This window comes from Nicotiana tabacum, chromosome 19, assembly GCF_000715075.1.
Source record: "Nicotiana tabacum cultivar K326 chromosome 19, ASM71507v2, whole genome shotgun sequence".
In the NCBI taxonomy this organism is placed as follows: Eukaryota; Viridiplantae; Streptophyta; class Magnoliopsida; order Solanales; family Solanaceae; genus Nicotiana; species Nicotiana tabacum.
The window spans coordinates 100,980,935-101,003,613 of NC_134098.1; the positions used below are offsets into that span (position 1 = coordinate 100,980,935).

Consider the following 22,679-nt stretch of genomic DNA (forward strand, 5'->3'; position numbering starts at 1 on the left):
ATTCCCAATTCACTTTGTACTGATCTCCAGAAATGTGAAGTAAACTGAGGGCCTCTATCTGATATGATGGAAATTGGCACACCGTGCAACCGAACTATCTCCTGAATATAAATCTAGGCCAACCTCTCCAAAGTGTACGTAGTTACGACCGGAATGAAGTGTGCCGACATGATCAACCTGTCGACAATGACCCAGACTGCATCAAACTTTCGCAAGGTCTGTGGCAACCCAACTACAAAGTCCATAGTAATGCGTTCCCATTTCCACTCGGGTATAGTCATTTGCTGAAGTAGGCCACTTGGCCTTTGGTGATCATATTTAACTTGCTGGCAATTTAGACACCTAGCTACATACTCAACTATGTCCTTCATCCGCCGCCACCAATAATGCTACCTCAAGTCACGATACATCTTTGCAGCACCTGGATGAATAGAATATTGAGAACTGTGTGCCTCATCTAGGATCATTTTTCTCAGTCCATCCACATTAGGAACACATAGACGATCCTGGAGTCGCAAAACACCATCCGCGCCAATAGTAACTTCCTTAGCACCACCCAGTAGTACCGTTTCTCGAAGAACTATTAAGTGTGGATCATTAAACTGGCGAGCCTTGATCTGCTCAAATAGTGAAAACTGGGCTACAACACATGCATGAACTCGGCTGGGCTCTGAAATATCCATCCTCACAAGTCTGTTAGACAAGGATTGAATATCCAAAGCTAATGGTCTCTCCTCTGCTGAAATGAAAGCCAGACTACCCATACTCTCCGCCTTTCTACTCAAGGCGTCGGCAACAACAATCGCTTTGCCCGGATGATACAGGATAGCAATGTCATAATCTTTTAGTAACTCAAGCCATCTGCGCTGCCTCAAATTTAGGTCTTTCTGCTTGAACAAATTCTGCAAACTACGATGATCAGTGTAAACTTCACAAGACACCCCAAAAAGATAATGCCTCCAAATCTTAAGAGCGTGAATAATTGCAGCTAACTCCAAATCATGTACCAAGAAATTCTTCTTGTGAGGTTTCAGCTGACGTGAGGCATATGCAATAACTCACCCCTCCTGCATTAATACACAACCCAAACCAATGCGTGAAGCGTCACAATACACTGTATACATCCCCGAACCGGAAGGCTACACTAACACCGGTGATATAGTCAATGCTGTCTTGAGCTTTTGAAATCTCACCTCACAATCATCAGACCATCGGAATGGAGCACCCTTCTGGGTTAATTTGGTCAAAAGTGCTACAATAAATGAAAAGCCCTCCACGAACCGACGATAATAACCTACTAAACCTAGGAAACTCCTGATCTCAATCGCCGAAGTGGGACGATGCCAATTCTGAATTGCCTCAATCTTTTAGGATAAACTTTAATGCTCTCACCCGATACAATATGCCCCAAGAATGCTACAGAATTTAGCCATAACTCACATTTGGAGAACTTAGCATACAACTTTTGTTCCCGCAGTGTCTGAAGCACCACTCTCATATGTTGCTCGTTCTCTTTCTTACTGAGCTAGTAAATCAAAATATCATCAATGAAGACAATGACAAACGAATAAATATATGTTATGAATACCCCCTTCATCAAATCCATAAATGCCGCCGGGGAGTTAGTCAAACCAAAAGATATCACCATAAATTCATAATGGCCATATCTAGTCTGAAAATCAGTCTTCGGAACATCTGAATCCCGAATCTTCAACTGATGGTACCCCGACCTTAAGTCGATCTTAGAAAACACCCTAGCACCCTGTAACTGGTCAAATAGATCATTAATATGCGGCAACGGGTACTTGTTCTTAATGGTGACTTTGTTCAGTTGGCGATAGTCAATACACATTCGCATAGTTCCATCCTTTTTCTTCACAAATAACATTGGTGCACCCCAAGGCGATACACTTGGTCTGACGAAACCTTTTGCTAATAACTCCTCAAGCTATTCTTTCAATTCCTTTAATTCTTTCGGAGCCATGCAATACGGTGGGATAGATATAGGCTGGGTATCTGGAGCCAAGTCAATACAAAAATCAATATCACGATCTGGTGGCATGCCTGGAAGATCTGAAGGGAATACATTGGAGAACTCCCGAACTACAGGCACTGAATCAATAGTCGGAGTCTCTACATTAGTATCCCGAACATAGGCTAGATAAGCCAAACAACCCTTCTCGACCATATATCGAGCTTTTAGAAAGGGAATAACATGATTAGATGCGCTGACGGACGAACCCTTCCACTCCAACCTAGGAAATTCTGGCATTGCCAAATTAACAGTCTTAGCATGGCAATTTAGGACGGCATGATATGGGGATAGCTAGTCCATGCCCAGGATAATCTCGAAGTCGGTCATATCAAGCAGCGGAAGATCTGTTCTAGTCTCATAACCACAGAATGTAACAACACAGGATCGATAGATCTGATTCACAACAACAGAATCGCCCACAGGAGTGGACACATAAACAGGAGTACTCAAGGACTCTCGAGAAACACCCAGGAAATGAGCAAATAGAGAGGACACATATGAATTCGTAGATCCTGGATCAAATAATACAGAGGCATCTTTTTTGCAAACAGAAATAATACATGTAATCACTGCATCTGAGGCCTCTGCATCTGGTTTGGCTGAAAAAGCATAGAACCGGGCTGGAGCACCAACTGGCTGGTCTCCACCTCTAGGACGGCCCCTGCCCACCTTCCCTCCACCTTTGGGTGGTCGAACGGCTAGTGGAGAAACGTGTGCGGTAATCATAGGTTGCTGACCCTACTGCACTGGTCTACCTCGAAGCCTGGGGCAAAATCTCTGCATGTGACTGGAATCCCCGCACTCGTAACAACTTCTCGGTGTGATGGGATGCTGACTACAAGTCTAACCCTGGTGACCTGAGTACCCACTGGAAGAACCCTGAATAGCTGGTGGGCGATTAGAACTTTCTGGCATAGCACTGAAATAAGGTCTCACTGGGGCACCCCAAAGAGGCGGTGGTGCTGGATATGGGGGCCTGCTGGACTTCCCTCTCACGAACTGACCTCTACCCCCATGCGGAGCACCTCTGAACTCTCCAGAATATCTAAATCTCTTATCCCTCATAACCTGCTCTCGGCTGCGCTGACGCACACCCTCAATCCTTCGGGCTATCTCCACAACCAACTCATAAGAAGTCCCTATCTCAACCTCTCGGGCCATAGTGGCCTGAATGCCAGCATGTAAACTCGTAATAAACCTCCGCACTCTCTCCGCCTCAGTAGGGAGTATCATAAGTGCATGGTGAGATAACTCAAAGAACCTCGCCTCATAATCGGTCACTAACATCTGAACCTGCTGGAGCTACTCAAACTAAAATCGCAACTCTTCCCTTTAGAGGGTGGAATATACTTGTCCAAAAAATACGGGTGAACCTGTCCCAAGTCATGGGAGGAGAATCTACTGGTCTGCCAAGAAGATAAGACTTCCACCATCTACGGGCTCTACCCTCCTACTGAAAAGTAGCAAAGTCTACCCCATGAGACTCTAATATCCTCATGTTGTGCAGTATGTTCCTGCACCGATCAATGAAATCCTGGGGATCCTCATGTCGCTCATCCCCAAAGATAGAAGGATGTAGTCTAGTCTATCTGTCCAATAGCTTCTGCGGCTCGGCGGCCGCAGTTGGTCTGGGCTCAGGTGTAGCTGCTGCTACTGGCTGGACTCCACCTACGAGTAGTGCACCCTGGATCTGATATACAGCAGTTTCCTGCCCATGAGCCTGTGCTGTAGGGGTTTTTGCTCCCCCACCCGCCTGAGATATGGCTGGGTCTATTGGAAATATACCAGCCTGAGTCATAGTGTCCATGAACCGCAGCATACGGCCCATGACCTCCTGAAATCCCATTGCAGACGTGAAATCCACCGGAGTTGGCTCTGCTACGGGCACCTCGCCCTGTTCCTCAATAATAGGATCCTCTATTGGACCCACTAGTGGCATAACTGGAACAACTCTGGGACATCCTCGTCCCCTACCACGGGCTGGAGCCCTCCCTCGGCCTCTAACAATAGGGGGGTAGCTCTTCCCTGGTCTAGAACTTCATTAAAGCGCGTTCTCACCATCTGTGAGAGAATAAGAGGAGGATATTTAGTACTATATTATTTGCACAATGGGATATGAAGAAAGGTAGTTTTCCTAACACCCTATAACATCTCGAAGATAAGTACATACGTCTCCATACCGATCCGCAAGACTCTATTAGTCATGCTCATAACTTGTGAGACCTACGTGAACCTAGTACTCTGATACCATGTTGTCACGACCCAAACTCACATATAGGTCGTGATGGAGCCCAACATCCCAGCTAGACAAGCCAACTAATGATTTAAATGTATATTCATTTCTTTAAAAATTATCCGAGTAATCAAACTCTTCAAAATTTCAAAATTTAAGAAAGATATGAGAAAGTAAGATAAATTAAAACCCAAGTAAAATAATTAAATCCACAAATTCTACTAGTGTGTGTGACAAGACCTGGTGTCACAAGTGTATGAGCATCTAGTAGATTATACAAAATTCTAAATACTGTCCGAAATAAAATAGACAGAATACAAATACAAGAAGAGGCACTAGTTGCTGCAAAACGGCTCAGAAAGGTAGCTCACCACTAAGCCTCTAGATAACGTGGGTACGCGCCGATAGATCCTCCGATAGTACCTGTCTCAGGTCCTGCACAAAAAGTGCAGCAAGCATAGCATGAGTACGTAAACAGCGTGTACCCAGTAAGTATCAAGCCTAATCTCGAAGAAGTAGTGACGAGATGTCGACTTTGACATTCACTATGGTTCCATAATATTACAATAGAATATATTGAATTAAACATGATTTTTAGATGAACAACAATAATTTTCTTAACAAGCAGAAATAATTAATTTCTTACATTTCAATAATTTCCAATTTATCAATTAACTTCACAAGTAGCAATTAAAATATCAAGGTATCGTGTAATTATTATTATTAGGCACGATTTCTGCCGAGGTCGTACGGCCCGATCCAGAGTGTCGTGTACACTGTCAAGGGACGTGCGGCACGATCCATAGATGCATCTATATTACCGAGGCATTCGGTCCGCTTCACAAGAAAGGAGGACATTTACTTATGATTCTCTAGAATGAGAAGTTATTATAATATTAACACATAGGATGTTCAATCTCTATTAACAATTCAATAATTTATACAAAATCCGAGTATACGAAGTTTCGATCTTTTATTATTTCCTCAAATAATTTACAATATAATTCCAGTAATTTAATTAAATAAAAGGAGCAATTATCACAAGTAATTTATGAGTTGAGTCCTAAACTACACAGACATTAACATAATTAGTAGCTACGCACGGACTCTCGTCACCTCGTGCGTATGTAGCCCCCACAATTAGACAAAAATTATTAATATGAATCACCTATGGGGTAAATTTTCTCTTACAAAGTTAGGCAAGAGACTTACCTTGTCTCAAAGCCCACTTCCCAAGCACAATGTCGCGTAAAATCTCAATTCGGTGCCAAAAAATCCGAAACTATCCAAAAGTTATATAAAATAATTAATACATGCTCAAAAATTTAAAATTAGACTATTAAATAAATTACCCTATCCAAAAATGGTAAACTCCTAAAATTCACCCAGGGCCCATGTACCCGGATTTCAAAAATATTCGGAGGAAATTGTTATCCACAATCTCAAGAACTTAAATATACAATTTCCATCCAATTCCTAACCACTTTCGTGGTTAAAAATCTCATTTTTATACAAATCTAGGTTTTTCCTCTAACCCTTGATTTCTACAAATTTACAGGTTATAATCTACCCATAATATATATATTTAACTCAAAGTATGTAGGATTAACTTACCTTCAAGTTGCCAATTGAAATCCCCTCTCAAAAGCTCCAAAATCTCCCAAAATGGAGGAATTACGGGCTAAAATGGCTGAGCCTCGCCCATTTAAAACGTTCTGCCCAGCAGTAATTTCGCACCTGCGGAGGGCTAGCCGCACCTGCGGAAAAAGCCTCGCAGGTGCGAGTTTCCCTCGCCTGGCCAAGCATCGCATCTGCGCCCTAAGGACCAAACCTGCGCGCTCGCAGGTGCGCTAAAAAGCTCGCTCATGCGACCCCTGGGCGTGCTTGGCTTGTCCGCTTCTGCGGCTCATGGCTCGCTTCTGCGAGCTCGCACCTGCGGCTGGCAAAGCGCAGGTGCGGTTGCAGCAGAAGCTGGAAGCTTCAGCTGCTGCTCCAAAGTCCAAATTTGGTCCGAGCCTCGTCCGGTGAACACCCGAGGCTCCCAGGGCCCTTCCCGAACATCCCAACAAGTTTGAAATCATAAAACGAACTCGCTCGAACCCTCGGAACGTATAAAACAACATCAAAACTAAGAATCATACCTCAAACCAAATTGATTCGACTTAGAATTTTCAAATTCTTCAAACTTATTCCGAACGTGCCGAAATATACTTATACTACTCGGAACGATACCAAATTTTATGTGCAAGTCTTAAATCACCATATGGAACTATTTTCAGGCTTGGAATTCCAAACGGACTTCAATTATTCCAAAATCTACTCCAAACCAAATTTAAAGAACATTAAACCTTCAAATAGTTGATTTTCACTATTAAGCGTTGAAACGCTCCCAGGTTGTCCAAAATCCGATTCGAACATACGCCCAAGTCCAAAATCATCATACGAACCTATTGGAACCATCAAATCCCTATTCCGGGGTCGTTCTCTCAAAATATTGACCGAAGTCAAACTTGGGCTTTTAAAACCAAATTAAGGAACTAAGTGTTCCGATTTCAACCCGAACACTTTCAAATTTCGAACCAACCATTCTCGCAAGTCATAAATTGATAAAAGCACATACGAAAAGTTTTATTTAGGGAAACTGGGTTCTAAAAGTTAAAATGACCTGTTAGATTATTACAAATATTATGGCATGTAATGACGTTTTTTAATATTTAATATATATCGTAGTTAAACATTCATGAAAATGCAAACGTTTTTTACCCCAAAAATGAAAATGCTAATGTCATACATTCACTAATTAACTGTTTTTGGCTGACTAGTACAAGAAGCTATTAGATGACTAGCTAATGTTGTTTGGAAAGCAAATGCTAACACGTTCATGTCTTTCTACTGGAAGAAGAAGCAAGGTACAGTAGGGGTGCGCATCGGTCGGTTCGGCATATCGATTATCGGTTTATAAATATGCTAAACTGATAACCGAACTGATAAGATATCGATTATCGGGTATCGGTTTATCAATTATCGATCCTTATCGGTTTGGTTATCGGTTTACCCAATAAAAATAAAAAAATCTAAAATTTTATGTTTTTATTATAGAAATTGTGATCATATTGTTAAGAAAAAGGAATTGAATTTTTGCTCTTAAGAAAAGATGGATTAAATTTCAACTTTAAAAAAGAAAGTTTTCTTTGCATTTGAAAATCCCAATGAATGATCTCAATTTTCAAAGTTATAAGTTAGTAAGAATAAGGAAGAAGACATTCAATAATCTAATATTACTAACTATCTCACTATGGGCGGGCATAATTCACTGAAAAATAATAAAATCTTAATCTTGTAAATACTAAAGAATCAGTGTAACAAAAGAAACAAATAGAAAAATTAAAAATCTAAACAATTAATTCTTTAAAGTTTAAAACAAAAAAATCTTAACTGAAAAATTAAGGTGAGAAATTCAAAAAAGTTTAAAACTTACTCTAAGGATTAAGGTTTGAAGATGAAGAGTAACTTGTGAGAGAATTGAGAGAATGAGAGAATGAAGTCATAACGTGGCTTTATATGCTTAGTGGGTAAAATTATAATTTTGTTAAAGCTCATTGGGCTATTGATTAAATCGTTAATAAAATTGGGCAAAGCGAGACCCGAACCGATAACCCAATAGTCAAATAACATTAAGCCATTATCGAACAATGATGTTCGGCCAAAATGCTATACCTTTAGCACATTACTCGTCCTATATTTTGTTGATTTAGTGAATTATTGTGCGACATTTGAACTAAATTGTGTTGTTTTATGTGTAGGAACATTGGAAGAAATAGTCGAATGAAAGTTGCACAAAAAGAGGACAAAAATGCAAGAAAAGAGCGCAAAAGCATCAAGTACCCAAACCGTGCTATAGACCAGGCTTCGCGAGGTCAACAGCCAGGTTGACCGCACTATAGACCAGGTTTCGCGAGGTCAATAGCTAGGTTGACCGCGCTATAGACCAGGTTTCGTGAAATCTATAACCAGGTTGGCCGCGCTATAAACCAAACTATTTATCCAATAACCCGATATCAATAACCCAATAGTATTTTATTCATTCGGACTATCGGTTATACCCTATATATGCCAAGCCATAACGGAAAGAGCAGGAAAGGGGTAGATTGACAAAGTTATGAAACTTAGTGGTATATGAGGCAAAAAGGCAATGGTATCTTAAAAAGGTGAGGAACGAACAACTCAAGATTCAAGTTAGTGAGAACGACGCAACAGTGGCATACATTAAGATTCCAACTTTTCACTTTGCCGACTTCTCCAATGAAAGTCACTTGGCTTTTTCTTAATCCCTTTTACTTAACACTTTTGAGTTTAGAGCATAGATTACCATTTCAAGGACAAAGATATATATACCTTTTTCGATATTAAAAAAGTAATTTTTCGGAGCAAAGTAGAGTAACTTTTACTTTGTCAAAATAAAGTGTATATGCACACACTATATGGTTGGATTTATCTTGTAAATAAAATTTTACATATGAATGGGTACAATTTAATCTGTGGTAGTAGATTACTTAGCTTGTCTTATTTTCCAGGTTGACTATATTTTCATTGATTATAAGTGATATATAGTGTAATTCTTCTTACATGGTGAGGATATAGATGCGAGTGTTAGGATTTTGTCCTGAAATTTTAATTTATTGGGACTTTTTTTCTTGAAAAAGGGACAAAGACTCCTAAAAGGAATAAAACTCTTTCACATGTTTTATCCTTTTCTTGGAGGAATAAATTAAAGATTTTACTCACAATAAAAATAACAACCAATGTAGTCTTTCGGAGAGTTTTGTTTAGGGTAGACTATTCTCTCAAAAAAATTATTTTCTCTTTTGATATTAGTGATGAATCATATGTAGGTCGATTGACCAAATTAAATCATAATAACTTAATTATTATGCCTAGTTTAGTAATATTTTTCTTGTCTTTTAAATTGTGGTTTTCAGGATTTGTTGTTAGCTTCCGTATGCACCATGTTATTTCGATATGAATATTGTGACACTAAATGATTTATTACATCCTAAACAAATGCTCCAATACTTTGTACCTAATTCTAACAAGATTAATTGTACGTACCCCTCCCTAAGCCCTAAAAACCAACTGTCAGAACCCCTCATGTCTATATATAGTTACAAAGATGGTCTACAAAAAGTCCATTATAACAAACATTTACAATGATTTCTTCATCATATGCAAATGCAACAATGCATGATGAAACACAAAACGAAGAAACAACATCTCTTGTTTTTGATGCACTTTTCCTTCAAAACAATTCAAACATTCCTCAGCAATTCATATGCCGGAAGGCGAAAAGCCATGCCCTGAGCCACCACCTCCATTACATGTCCCTCCAATTGACTTGAATGACTACCTCTCCGGCGACCCCCTCGCCGTCTCCAACGCCACTCGCCTTGTCAATCAGGCATGTCGAAAGCATGGTTTCTTCCTCGTCGTTAACCATGGTATAGATTCGAAGCTCATAAATGAAGCTCATAAAAATATGGATTTTTTCTTTGGAAAACCTCTTGTGGAGAAGGAAAGAGCCAAGAGAAAGCTTGGTGATTATTGTGGTTATGCTAGTAGCTTTACTAGTAGGTTCTCTTGCAATCTTCCTTGGAAAGAAACACTTTCTTTTCGATATTCTGCTGAGGTTCCCTCTTCAGATCATATAGTCCAAAGCTACATCTTGAATGTCATGGGCCAAGAGTACACTCATTTTGGGTAAGATTTAGTGCAATATTAGCCAAAATGGTTATATTTGGCCTAATTCTTAGAACATAGCACTATCTCAAAATTTAACTAAGTTTTATAACGATATTCTACACTTACCATTTTTAATATATCACTATGCACTATGCATGTCATGTGTATGGTGCGATACAAACTTGTGCTATCAGTGTCAGGGCATAGGACAAATGGTCTAATAATTATTGTTTTATATACGTAAATATATGTCACTGTACACTTTCAACTTTTAGTGAAATCTATTTTTGGTTCCTAAGTTTGGACTAACTAGTGTTTGCTTACTATATGTTTGTTATACTTGTAGGAATGTGTACCAAAAATACTGTGAAGAAATGAGCAAGCTTTCCCTTAAAGTAATGGAGCTTTTAGGAGAAAGCCTAGGAGTGGGAAGAGCATATTTCAGAGAATTTTTTGAAGGGAATGATTCAATAATGAGATTGAACTATTACCCTCCTTGCCAAAAGCCTGATTTGACTCTAGGGACAGGACCTCACTGTGATCCTACATCCTTAACCATCCTTCATCAAGATAATGTTGGTGGCCTTGAAGTCTTTGTGGATGAAAAATGGCACTCCATTCCTCCCAATACTAACGCTTTTGTGGTCAACATTGGTGATACATTCATGGTAAGTTCAACTCTTTATTTCCTAACTACAAACAAAAATAAATCAAGGATTTAACTTTTCTACACTGTCAGTATATATAAAGAACTTTGGCGTATTTTAATTTATTGTGGCGAGTAATAATTAACTTAATTATCTAATAGTCCAGTTACTAATATAGTAGTAGTACTTTTTATGGATATTTTTCATATTTATGACTTGATAGTATAAAAAAAAATTATATTGTGAACGTTTAGAAATTTAACTCGTAAATAAATAAAAGTAGATATGAAGGATCGTTATTATTCTCACGACCACACAACACTACAATGTTTAACTCAAAAACCTTGACAAATTAAACAAGCATGAAAGTACAATAAACTTATGGTCCCAAAAGACCAACATGAGAGACAACCCTCGCATTTGTCCACTATACATTTGGTCCCAACATTAGATAACACGACATGTTTAAGCGATCATAACATGCAATGTGATGTAAAATGTCGTCTTTTTTCAAGAAGTTAACGGATATATAGATACCATTATCATAGTCACGAGATTTAAAGCATTAATGGGAAGATCTTTTCTTCGACTTGCCTTGCCTAGAGCGAAGAAAAAAAAAAGCCTCTTGGACGGCCGACCGGCCAGCCTCAAAATGCAAAGGATTCTGAGGCGAAATCTACTTTAATTTGTTATTTGATGACAATGCGCTAATGGAACTTTATTGGAATGTTGATTTTATCTGGTCAGGTAATGTCAAATGGGACATACAAGAGTTGCTTGCACAGAGCAATAGTAAACTGTAGAAAACCAAGGAAGTCTTTGGCATTTTTCCTATGTCCAAAGAAGGACAAGATAGTAAGCCCACCAAAAGAGTTGATTACGAGGAATCTACCAAGGAAGTTCCCTGATTTCACATGGCCGGTTTTTCTTGAATTCACTCAGAAACATTACAGAGCTGACAAAAAAACTCTTGATGCTTTTGTGCATTGGCTTCTTCACAAAGGCTACTAGCTCAGATATATATAATTACAACTACATATCAATATGTCCTTTCTTCCTTTTTATTTCAATTTGTTCTACGTACTAAGGTTTTGAAGAAAGGAGAAAGAAGCCAGAGGAAAAGAGCAAACAGCTGTTCAAATTGAAATATATACCTATGAACTAGAGCAGCTAGCTTCTTGAAATTTTATAAGATTATCAGCTTATATATGTATATGGCTTTTCATCTTTTTCTTTGTCTCTTTGGTTGAGTATGCCAGATTTGGTATCAAAACATTCAACTTTTTATGATATGAAAAGGCAGGACAGTTGATCATTTTGAGTTATAATACATCATAAATAGTCACTATAGGCATACTATTTATGCCTATGTACTACCTTGAAAATGTTACATGGCTGCTATAATCTTAAAAATATGGCCAAAAGTTTTCAAATCAGTTTCATTTCTTACAAAATTGGTTATTTTGCCGTCCTGGTCCGTTGGGGGAGGTTGCTTACACTCATCATATCATCCAATAAATTCCCCATAAAATTCTGATCTGAAAAGTAGTTACCCGTACTCAATATTTCATACTGCTTTACCTAAGTGATAATTAGAGGCGAGATTACAAATTAAAGAATCATGATAGTGACAAAAGTTTATGTGAAGACAAACGTCACGTCTTCATTGATTTGTGATAAACATAGTAATTTTTTTGTGTCCTTGAAATATAAGAAACAAATGGTTTACGAGACCATTCTTCGCTTTTCTATTTGTGGACACTTTATGTCTAAAGTGTAACCTTTTCTAGCTCTCCTGATCGAAGTCTTTTGCTATTGTACCACATCCAACAACTTTGCTCCCACTTTCACCCCTAAGACACCCTTGCACGTCAATCCCCCACCCCCACCCCCAAAAAAAAAATCATTATTAAATAAAGGAAAAAATAAAAGACTCTCATTTTTCACATTAGATTAACAACTAATAAATGGATTTAGTGTTCATTAATGTTTTGTTTCAATGGTACTGAATTCTTACAAAAATATACTGAGGTATATACTCAGACATATATAGCAAAGACATGAACCAGATGGTTGAACTCCATTCAATTTTGAATGAAGGTTTTAATCACCTGTGATGTTGTATTTTATATATTTTTAAAGGTCAATGATTGGTAAATTGGATAGATTCGGATTATAGAGGAAATTGCCAAATATTTTAAGTTCGTCCCATCAAGAAGTTAGTACGAATAGTATTCTTGTTTTGGTCAAGCGATGACATTTTGTTGACCACTATGTCTATTACAGAGATGTGAGAAAGATCTGTAATGAAGTGCGTTAGGCTATAATAAGGGGAAAATGTCAAAGAATTTGACTATCCAACACAAAACTGCAATAACGCCGAGGACATTGTAAATCCCGTTTGAAACCTAATAGGCGATAAAAAAATTCAGGTTTTCAGAAACATAAATCCAAAATTAGATTAAGTAAACTGTATCTGTTTCTAATTAATCTAAGTTATAAACTGAAACAGAATTTTATGCTGAAAATGCTAATAAGGAGAAGTGGAGAACCCATAAGTGTGAGACTAGATAGTTGTGCTTTTAATTAATTCGCCAATCCAGTGGGAACTTCAAATATTCCAAGTGTCTAACCCCATTAATGAAATAACTTTGAAGTGAAATGACTAACTTTTCATTAAAAAGCTAAGGTTAGTGGTGAAGCGTCGAGCATCTTGGAGAGTGCAGCATCTTAAGGCCAATCAGAAAATGTTGACAAGAAATTTCGAGAAAAATCAGAGAGGAAGATAAAGTAATTCCACAATTCCATCATATGAATTTGACTGCATTCAAGTTTGCAAGAGGGGCATTTATACTCAGTTGCTTCATATCACAATATTCTCCGATTGACCAATATATATACTTGTGTACGGTCAAAATCGATTCTCAGTCATAAAGACCGGTCGAGATAATGACGTTTCAATCGAAGGGTATCCATATGACAAGCTCGGACGAATCCCGAAGTAGGGACGTCGAGCTTCGAGCTATAAGACCAATCAACAGCAAAACTCGATATCATTATCGAGTCCGAATCTGAATCGGACTACGGGGCAACACCGATCGACACAGGCCCCGAATATCGATGACCCAAGGTAGAACCGAGCTCGAACCAAGACTGGAGGTTCGATCTAACACCAAGCTCGAGCCAGTGCCAAGCTCGCAGACAAGAGCCGTTACAACCGCACAGAGGGAGAGAATCTTGGCGAGAATCAAGGAAGAGACAAATCATCATGGGTCCTCCACTATATGTATTATTTTATTATGTTGTTATAGATAAAGCAGTGATCCTCTACTATAAAAGGGGGATAGACTGCAATAGACGCAGGTCTTCCAAGATACATTAAGATTTCATTGTGCTTGTTTTTCTAATACATTTCAGTCTTCCCGTCCATCATTCTCATTTTACAGCAAAAATACCTATATTGTCATTTGTATCAAAGAAATTTGCATACCTTTAGAACCATATCTAAATTTAACGTTATCCGATTTTTCGGGTAAACAGTTTGGCGCCTACCGTGGGGCTAAGGGTAACAGTGATTGTTTGATATAAATCTACAGTACACTCCAGCTTACAACTTCAAATCAGCAATGGCTCTACCTATCGACCTCGAAGCCGGCCTTCAAGATGAAACCAACAACTTGGCACCCGAGGCTCGAATCGAAGTACCCGAAATTCGAGCCGAAATACCATTGGATGTCAATTCACAAATAGCTTTGGAGGCGAACCAGCGTTCCGAACCGGAAAGAAGCATTCAGGGCGGTACTCGACCTGTAGCTCGAGACACCCAAAACGCGGAGGAAATCAGGGCCAGCTTACGTATGATCTTCGAGATGCTGCAAGCCCAACAAGTAGCGATAGCTCAGCTACAGAGCCAAACTCGCGCACAAAGCAGGACGGATTCCAATCCACTTTGAGAAGTCACCCCCAGAACAGAGCCCGCCGTAGTGAAATCTAACAAGCAAGAATCAGGGACTACTCCCAGAATTACTAAATTACTCGAGGAACTCACAAAACGAGTCGAAGCCAACGACAAGAGGGTGGAAACATACAATGCCAGGGTCGATCAAATCCCGGGGGCTCCACCAATGATAAAGGGGCTTGATTCGAAAAAAATTCATAAAAAAGCCTTTTCCCTCGAGCGCGCCCCCAAAACCAATCCCCAAAAAATTCCGTATGCCCGAAATTCCCAAATATAACAATACGACCGATCCTAACGAACACGTCACCTCCTACACATGTGCCATCAAAGGCAACGATTTGAAGGACGATGAGATCGAATCTGTGTTGTTGAAAAAGTTCGGAGAGACCCTCGCAAAGGGAGCAATGATCTGGTATCACAACTTACCACCAAATTCTATTGATTCTTTTGCCATGTTAGCAAATTCGTTCGTAAAAGCACATGCTGGTGCCATAAAGGTTGCAACAAGGAAATCAGACCTCTTCAAAGTAAAACAAAGGGGTAACGAAATGCTGAGGGAATTCGTATCCCGATTTCAAATGAAACGTATGGACTTGCCACCGGTCACAGACGATTGGGCCGTATAAGCTTTCACCCAAGGACTGAACGGGCTAAGTTCGACAGCATCACGTCGGCTGAAATAAAATTTGATCGAGTACCCAGCAATAACTTGGGCAGATGTACACAACCGTTACCAATCAAAAATCAGGGTCGAAGATGATCAATTGGGAGCTCCGTATGGGCCCGTACGTCAGAACCACACAACCACTAAAAATCAGAGGGAAATCAACAGAGAACAAAGATCGAACAGAGACCGATACCAACCGTACGACACAGATTGGATGAACAACGGTTCAACACGTGATACGGTTCGGAACAACCGAAGAACTGATCGGGGGCAAAATTCTCGGGGACTTATGAGCAAGAGAGGCTTTGATAAATATGCTGATCCTATAGAAGTCCCTCGATTATCGGAGTATAATTTCAATATTGGTACATTCGCCATCGTATCGACCATCGGACGCATCAAAGACACCAGATGGCCTCGACCCATGCAGACCGATCCTGCCCAAAGGAATCCCAATCAAATATGCGAATATCATGGCACCCATGGCCACAGAACGGAAGATTACAAGCAACTAAGAGAGGAAGTGGCCCGCTTATTTAACAAAGGACACCTTCGGGAATTTCTGAGTGATAGGGCGAAGAACCTTTTTAGGAACAAGGAATTTGGCAAGCAAAACGAGCCAGAAGAACCGCAATACATCATTCATATGATCATCGACGGCGTCGATGCCCCTCAGGGACCGATGCTTAAGCGCACTAAAACATCGATTGTGAGGGAAAAGCGATCTCGAACTCAAGATTATACACCCATAGGGACTTTGTCCTTCAGTGATGAAAATATAGAGGGAATCATCCAACCCCATAACGATGCACTGGTAATATCCGTACTCATGAATAAAACTAAGATTAAGCATGTGTTAATTGATCCAGGTAGCTCGGCCAATATCATCAGATCGAGGGTCGTAGAACAGCTCGGCCTGCAAGATCAGGTCATACCCGCAACTGTGGTTCTAAACGAATTCAATATGGCATGTGAAACCACCAAAGGCGAGATTACCCTACCTATAAACGTGGCCGGAACCATCCAGGAAATAAAGTTTCACGTGATCGAAGGTGATATGAGATATAACGCCCTTTTCGGAAGGCCGTGGATCCACAGCATGAGAGTCGTACCCTCGACCCTACATCAGGTCCTCAAATTCCCAACATCGGGAGGTGTCAAAATAGTGTACAGAGAACAACCGGTCGCAAAGGAAATGTTCTCCGTCGAAGAAGCAAAATCAATATCCTCGTCTTCGCCGATAAAAGGATCAGGTTAAGAAAGAGACACAATCGGAGAGCAGAACGCCAAATAGCAATCACAGACATCGGCTTCGACCCAGCCAGGTAAGCAGAGCATTGAAGAAGATGATGATGATCAATGGATCCCTCGATCCTTCGTAACCCCCGATGATTTCGATGCCACTAAATTAACAATTGAGGAACTGGAGCAAATCATATTGATCGAACACTGGGCCGAACGAAAGGTATAACTGGGAATGGGTTTGAGCCCCGAACTCAGGAAGAAACTCATTCAATTTCTTATCAATAACATCGACTGTTTTGCCTGGTCCCATCTAGATATAACAGGGATCCCGCCGGACATAACGGCGCACCAGCTAAGCTTGAACCCTAGGTTCAGACCGGTGAAGCAAAAAAGAAGGCCCCAGTCCGAGGAAAAACACGCATTCATAAAGGACGAGGTAACCAAACTTCTCAAGATAGGGTCCATTCGGGAGGTAAAATACCCCGAATGGTTAGCCAATGTGGTGGTAGTACCTAAAAAAGGGAACAAACTTAGAATGTGTGTGGACTATAAGGATTTGAACAAAGCATGCCCCAAAGATTCCTTTCCACTACCCAACATCGATCGCATGATTGATGCCACGGCCGGCCACGAGATCCTCACCTTTTTCGACGCCTATTCCGGGTATAATCAAATTCAAATGAACCCGGACGACCGGGAAAAGACTTCATTTGTGACCCGATATGGAATATATTTTTATAACGTAATGCCCTTCGGGCTAAAAAATGCAGGAGCTACTTATCAACGCCTAGTAAACAGAATGTTCGAAGAACAAATAGCTAAAACAACGGAAGTCTATATTGATGACATGCTAGTTAAGTCCCTGCGCGCAGAGGACCATTTGGCCCGTTTGCAGGAAACGTTCGAGATTATGAGAAAATACAACATGAGCTCAACCCCGAAAAATGTGCTTTCGGGGGACGGTTCGGGCAAGTTCCTCGGCTTCATGGTGTCAAATCGGGGAATTGAGATCAACCCCGACAAAATCAAGGCCATCAAAGACATCACCATCATGGACTGCGTAAAAGCTGTACACAGGTTAACGGGAAGAATTGCAGCCTTAGGCCGGTTCATTTCAAGATCATCAGATCGAAGTCACAAATTTTTCTCCCTACTCAAAAAGAAGAACGACTTCGCGTGGACACCGGAATGCCAACAAGCATTACAAGAATTGAAACGATATCTATCGAGCCCACCACTGCTTCACACTCCAAAAACCGACAAAAAACTATACTTGTACTTGGCGGTATCGGAAGTCGCCATAAGCAGTGTCCTAGTTCGAAAAGAGCAAGGTACGCAATTTCCCATTTATTACGTAAGTCGGACCTTAGGGGAAGCGGAAACTAGGTATCCGCACTTAGAAAAATTGGCACTTGCACTGGTAAGCGCATCTAGAAAGTTAAGGTCGTACTTTCAATGTCACCCCATAAGCGTATTAACCACCTGCCCACTCCGTAATATTTTACATAGGCCCGAACTATCAGGCCGATTGGCCAAATGGGCCATCGAACTCAGTGGGTACGATATCGAATATCAACCTCGTACGACCATCAAGTATCAAATTTTAGCAGACTTCGTGGCCGACTTCACGCCAACCCTCATACCCGAAGTCGAAAAGGAACTCCTTTTGAAATCAGGTATATCGTCCGGGATATGGATCCTTTTTACGGACGGTGCTTCGAATATAAAGGGGTCCGGGTTAGGCATAGTTTTGAAACCCCCCACGGGTAACATTATTAGGCAAACTATTAAAACTATCAGGTTAACTAACAACAAGGCCGAGTATGAAGCCATGATTGCAGGTCTCGAACTAGCTAGAAACTTGGGAGCAGAAGTCATTGAGGCGCATTGTGACTCTTTGCTGGTGGTGAGTCAAGTAAACAAAACCTTCGAAGTCCGAGAAGGTAGGATGCAAAAGTATTTGGACAAACTGCTTATCACTTTACACCATTTCAAACAATGGACCCTACGGCATGTTCCACGAGAATGGAATAATGAGGCCGATGCTCTTGCAAATTTGGGATCGTCGGTCGAGGTAGATGATTTGAGCTCGGGGACTGTCGTTCAACTTTCAAGATCAGTAATCGAAGATGGGCACGCCGAAATAAATTTTACTAGCTTAACCTAGGATTGGAGAAACAAGTATATTGAATACTTAAAAAACGGAAAGCTCCCTTCAGACCCTAAAGATTCCAGGGCCCTACGGACTAAAGCTGCTCGATTTACGTTGGCTGCGGACGAAACACTATATCGAAGAACATTCGATGGACCAATGGCGGTATGCGTGGGTCCGGGATATACCAATTACATCCTCCGGGAAGTACACGAGGGCACTTGTGGCAATCACTCCGGTGCCGACACATTAGTTCGAAAAGTGATCAGAGCGGGGTATTATTGGATCGATATGGGCAAAGATGCGAAAGAATTTGTTCGTAAATGTGATAAATGTCAAAGGTTTGCGCCAATGATCCATCAACCCGGAGAGCAACTTCACTCGATCCTATCCTCATGGCCATTCATGAAATGGGGAATGGACATCGTCGGCCCTCTGCCATCGACCCCAGGTAAAGCCAAATTTATTTTATTTATAACTGACTATTTTTCTAAATGGGTTAAAGCACAGGCGTTCGAGAAAATAAGAGAGAAAGAAGTTATAGACTTTATTTGGGATCATATCATATGCCGATTCGGGATACCCGCCGAAATAGTATGCGACAATGGGAAGCAATTCGTTGGCAGCAAAATCACAAAATTCTTCGAAGATCACAAAATAAGAAGGATATTATCAATACCATACCACCCCAGTGGGAACGGTCAGGCCGAATCAACGAACAAGACTATTCTTCAAAACCTGAAGAAGAGATTGAACGACGCGAAGGGAAAATGGAGAGAAATCCTGCCCGAAGTCCTTTGGGCATACCGAACAACGTCAAAATCCAGTACGGGGGCGACCCCATTCTCCTTAGTATATGGTTCCAAAGCATTAATACCAGCCGAAGTCGGTGAACCTAGTCCCAGATTTCTATTCATGACGGAAGAATCAAATAATGAGGCTATGAACACCAGCCTTGAATTATCGGACGAAGGACGAGAAGCTGCCCTCATCTGATTGGCCGCCCAAAAGCCACGAATTGAAAGGTATTATAATTGAAGAACTAAACTTCTCCATTTCAAGCCCGGGGACTTAGTGTTAAGAAAAGTCACCATCAATACTCGGAATCCAAACGAAGGAAAATTAGGACCAAATTGGGAAGGACCATACCAGGTGCTCGAGAACGTTGGAAAAGGATCATACAGGCTCGGCATCATAAACGGCAAACAGCTATCAAGCAGTTGGAATGTATCACATCTAAAACGGTACTACTGCTAAGGTACGACCTTTCCATATTCATCTAACTGACCCATGCAGAAGTCCGAACAAGAGCTGAAGAAGATCTTTCGCTTAAAAGTACGCGTTGCACTCTTTTTCCCTTAGACCGGTTTTTTCCCAAATGGGTTTTTCGGCAAGGTTTTTAATGAGGCAACCATCGATCGTGCTGCACTTTTAACAATATTCGAGGCCTCTTTGCAACCGACCTCGAATACCGGGGGGGCATCAGGGCCCTCAAATACATCGAGTTCAGATACAAGAAAGTCATCTCACAACAATAGGGTTCCAACAGGAAAAATTGTAAGAGCCAAATGGTCAAAATGAACTATGCTCATATAGATTGGCCCAAACATAAACACATGTGCAATGACTTGAGATTTATTGTGCAACCAGAATTAAGATTCAGCCTACGGGCTACTTTCATTCCGAGTTCAAAATGATCACTCTAATATTAAGCCTACGGGCTACTATTATTCCGAATTCGAGAAAGCACTCACTCGACCATTACGCCTACGGGCTACGTTATCTCGTGTTCGAAACATGCACTCGACTGTTAAGCCTACGGGCTACTATTATTCCGAGTTCGAGCAAGCACTCACTCGACCATTAAGCCTACAGGCTACTATTATTCCCAATTCAAGCAAGCACTCACTCGACCATTACGCCTACGGGCTACGATATTTCGAGTTCAAAATATTCACTCGACTATTAAGCCTACGGGCTACTGTTATTCCAAGTTCGAGCAAGCACTCACTCGACCATTACGCCTATGGGCTACATTATCTCGAGTTCGAAACATGCACTCGACTGTTAAGCCTACGGGCTACTATTATTCCGAGTTCGAGCAAGCACTCACTCGACCATTAAGCCTACGGGCTACTATTATTCCGAGTTCGAGCAAGCACTCACTCGACCATTATGCCTACGGGCTACGATATTTCGAGTTCGAAAACATTCACTCGACTATTAAGCCTACGGGCTACTGTTATTCCGAGTTCGAGCAAGCACTCACTCGACCATTACGCCTACGGGCTACGATATTTCGAGTTTGGAACAATCATTCGACTATTAAGCCTACGGGCTACTGTTATTCCGAGTTCGAGTAAGAACTCACTCGACCATTACGCCTACGGGCTACAATATTTCAAGTTCAAAACATTCACTCAACGGCTAATAAGATACTTTTACTCTGAGTTTACATTAACTGAACCATTACATTACACCTACGGATTAATCCTTCAAAGTTTGAATCATCGACTCAACAAGCAAACCCAGGGGATACAAATCTGATCGATCAGAGAGACTACAAGGTCAACATTAGATTAAAAGTCTTCACAAAACAAAAACAAGTCGACCTCGTTATACATATATATACAAAAATTGCCTACGTGATTAATTTACGAACATGAAGAATTAGAAACTAAGCTTCCTGGTCGAGCTCTTCCCTGTCCTCGGATTCGCTTTTGCTACCATCATCATCATCATCATCATCAGAAGCCAAGTCTTCAGCTTCCGCTTCGAGCTCTTTTGCCTTTTTTACCTCTTCGGTAAGGTCGAAACCTCGAGCGTGTATCTCCTCAAGGGTCTCCCTCCGAGACCTACACTTGGCAAGTTCGGCAACCCAATGAGCTCGAGTATCGGCGGTCTTTGCCGCTTCCCGGGCCTCCATCTGAGCAGCCTCAGCATCAGCCCGATATACAGCAATGGACTTATCCTCCAAGACTTTCGACGACTCAACCTCTGCCTTAGCCTCAGCAAGTCGTGTTTCAAGCTCCTCGATCCTCTTAGCTTGAACCGACCCCTTTTGCTTGACACTTCGAAGTTGAACATCGGCCGAAAATTATTTTGTTAAGATGGTTTCTTTTTTCGCTGCTAGGGGGTCGAGGGTCTCCTTCCACCGATTGCATTCAGCTCGGATTTGATCGACTTCTTCTCGAAGTAACCCCATCTTTTCGATCTTTTGCTGCAACTGAGACAACGAAGGGTTAAATTTCACGGTTGAGTCAGACCCATACTTTAACAGAACGAGGCTCACCTGCTTATCGAGCTCGACCCCTTCTTCACGGACCTTAGCCAAATCCGCTTGGAGGTCCTTTATAGCCTCGTCTGTTTGGCTGCAAAGAAGCCGCAGGGCATCTCTCTCACCCGAGACCTTCCGGAACTCGGTCTCACACTGGCTAAGATCGACTCGAAACCTACTAATGGCCTGCACAGTAAGAAACACGAGTCAAGTATGGAAAAGAACAAAGAAACCAAGTATGGAAGAATTATTACCCGAGTACTGAAACGCTGAGCCTCCTCTAATAAAAGAGAAGCGTCACCAATATCGGAACCATCGTCGACTCCAGTAAAATAATCCCTAAAAGGATCCCCTGCACCAGAGCATGCGCCGATATCGGGAGTCTTCAACTCTCGAGCTTCCTTCAACGCCTCCTCAGAAAAAGATAGAAGAGAAGGCGAGTGACCCATTGTCATTGCCCCGAGCAAATCACTCAGAGCACTCCAGTCGAGACTCAGGTCTTCGGAAACAACCCCGACAGGCACAGCTGCCATCGGCTCGGGAGCTCTGGCAACCTCGATGGCCTCCGTAGATCAGACTACCAAAGCCGAGGAGCTATTTTCTTCTTCTTCTTCTCTCAGTCATTGGACCGAATCAATCGAAAGGGCAATTGCTTTTCTCCTCACCCTTCGAGTTTTGGGCTTGGGGTCCTCTGACCGAGAGGAAGCTCTTCGCTTCTTATCTTACCCT

The 22,679-nt window shown here is 41.2% G+C and overlaps 1 pseudogene; it reads left to right on the top strand.

The window, feature by feature from the left end:
* Positions 1–9,427: 9,427 nt before the first annotated feature.
* Positions 9,428–11,976, top strand: LOC107762388 (gibberellin 20 oxidase 1-D-like; annotated as a pseudogene).
* Positions 11,977–22,679: the final 10,703 nt, after the last annotated feature.